The 2,500-nt window shown below is 45.7% G+C and overlaps 2 non-coding genes across 2 annotated transcripts in view; both read right to left on the reverse strand.

The window, feature by feature from the left end:
* Nucleotides 1-20: 20 nt before the first annotated feature.
* LOC125076802 lies at nt 21-177 on the reverse strand. The gene has a single exon (XR_007120705.1). It is a non-coding gene; the product is annotated as a 5.8S ribosomal RNA (ribosomal RNA).
* A 460-nt stretch (nt 178-637) lies between these two features.
* Nucleotides 638-2,500, reverse strand: part of LOC125076806 — a 1,903-nt gene continuing 40 nt past the window's right edge. Inside the window, exon 1 of the ribosomal RNA XR_007120709.1 lies at nt 638-2,500. This exon is cut by the window's right edge and continues 40 nt beyond it. This is a non-coding gene — a ribosomal RNA (small subunit ribosomal RNA).

Consider the following 2,500-nt stretch of genomic DNA (forward strand, 5'->3'; position numbering starts at 1 on the left):
GGTTTATATTTTTATACAGCCGGCCCTCAGACAGGAGTGGTCCTGGATGTTTCTCCACGGACCGCAATGTGCGTTCGAAATGTCGATGTTCAAATGTGTCCTGCAGTTCACACTATGACGCGCAGTTAACTGCGTTCTTCATCGACCCGCGAGCCAAGTGATCCACCGTCCAGGGTAATGGTTTTTAATTTGTTTTATTTTTATAATTTCTACGATCACTCGAACGATTCTATACGCCAGTGATATGAGTTTATTTTTTTTTTATTTTTATTTTTTTTTTTGTTTTTTTCTCTTATTTTTAGTATACAGAGAAAAATTCAAAAAATTAAAAAAAAAAAAAAAAAAAAAATAAAAAAAAAAAAAAAGTACAAAAAAAAAAAAAAAGAAATATACATTTTATTTGAAGATGACGATGTGCGTTAACACATCGTACTTTCCTCGAAATCGACATCGAAAAATATCAGAATAGGACGCGTTACACGACTCTGGACTCTGACTCGGACACACTGCTGTGTGAGAGAGAGAGAGTGAGAATCGCGTCCTCGCATCGAAACGACACATTCCGAACGTCGATATTTGTGTTTTAGAATTTTATTATCGTTCATTATCGCACTCTTTCGAGATTGATAATTTACGTTAATGATCCTTCCGCAGGTTCCCCTACGGAAACCTTGTTACGACTTTTACTTCCTCTAAATGATCAAGTTTGGTCAACTTCCCAGCAACGCCGACGGCCGTGAAGCCACCGCGTGTCGGTCCGAAGACCTCACTAAATCATTCAATCGGTAGTAGCGACGGGCGGTGTGTACAAAGGGCAGGGACGTAATCAACGCGAGCTTATGACTCGCGCTTACTAGGAATTCCTCGTTTATGGGGGATAATTGCAAACCCCAATCCCCAGCACGAAGGAGTTTCAACGGGTTGCCCGGGCCTCTAGGCCAGGGAGAACATGCTGATTCCTTCAGTGTAGCGCGCGTGCGGCCCAGGACATCTAAGGGCATCACAGACCTGTTATTGCTCAATCTCGTGCGGCTCGAAGCCGCCGGTCCCTCTAAGAAGAATTTTAATACGCCGCCAGTGAGTTGCTCGACCGAAATCGAGCACACCTAAATGACGACGCCTATTTAGCAGGCTAGAGTCTCGTTCGTTACCGGAATTAACCAGACAAATCGCTCCACCAACTAAGAACGGCCATGCACCACCACCCACCGAATCAAGAAAGAGCTATTAATCTGTCAATCCTTCCGGTGTCCGGGCCTGGTGAGATTTCCCGTGTTGAGTCAAATTAAGCCGCAGGCTCCACTCCTGGTGGTGCCCTTCCGTCAATTCCTTTAAGTTTCAGCTTTGCAACCATACTCCCCCCGGAGTCCAAAATCTTTGGTTTCCCGGAAGCTGCCCGCCGAGCCATTGTAGTAACGTCGGCGGATCGCTAGATGACATATTTACGGTTAGAACTAGGGCGGTATCTAATCGCCTTCGAACCTCTAACTTTCGTTCTTGATTGATGAAAACACCTTTGGCAAATGCTTTCGCTGATGTTCGTCTTGCGACGATCCAAGAATTTCACCTCTAACGTCGCAATACGAATGCCCCCAGTTATCCCTATTAATCATTACCTCGGAGTTCTGAAAACCAACAAAATAGAACCGAGATCATATTCTATTATTCCATGCACGAAATATTCAAGCGGCATTTTGAGCCCGCTTTGAGCACTCTAATTTGTTCAAAGTAAAATTGTCGGCCCATCTCGACACTCACTGAAGAGCACCGCGATAGGATTTTGATATTGAACCGGCGTTTTACCGCCGGCTCACCGACGATATGCTCCGCAGACGTGTCAGTATCACCGCGGATGCGGTGCACCGACAGCGCGGCGCACAAATGCAACTACGAGCTTTTTAACCGCAACAATTTTAGTATACGCTATTGGAGCTGGAATTACCGCGGCTGCTGGCACCAGACTTGCCCTCCAATTGTTCCTCGTTAAAATATTTAAAGTGTACTCATTCCGATTACGAGGCCTCGAAAGAGTCCCGTATCGTTATTTTTCGTCACTACCTCCCCGTGCCGGGAGTGGGTAATTTGCGCGCCTGCTGCCTTCCTTGGATGTGGTAGCCGTTTCTCAGGCTCCCTCTCCGGAATCGAACCCTGATTCCCCGTTACCCGTGACAACCATGGTAGTCGCAGAAACTACCATCGCAAGTTGATAAGGCAGACATTTGAAAGATGCGTCGCCGGTACTGGACCATGCGATCGGCAAAAGTTATCCAGATTCATCAAAATTAACGACTTCGGACGAGACGCCCTCCGTCGATTGGTTTTGATCTAATAAAAGCACTCATCCCATCACTGGTCAGAGTTCTGATTGCATGTATTAGCTCTAGAATTACCACAGTTATCCAAGTAACTGAGTAAGATCTAAGGAACCAAAACTGATATATTGAGCCATTCGCGGTATCGCCTTAATACGGCTTGCACTGAGACATGCATGGCTTAATCT

The sequence above is a fragment of the Vanessa atalanta genome, unplaced genomic scaffold, assembly GCF_905147765.1.
Source record: "Vanessa atalanta unplaced genomic scaffold, ilVanAtal1.2, whole genome shotgun sequence".
Lineage (NCBI taxonomy): Eukaryota > Metazoa > Arthropoda > Insecta > Lepidoptera > Nymphalidae > Vanessa > Vanessa atalanta.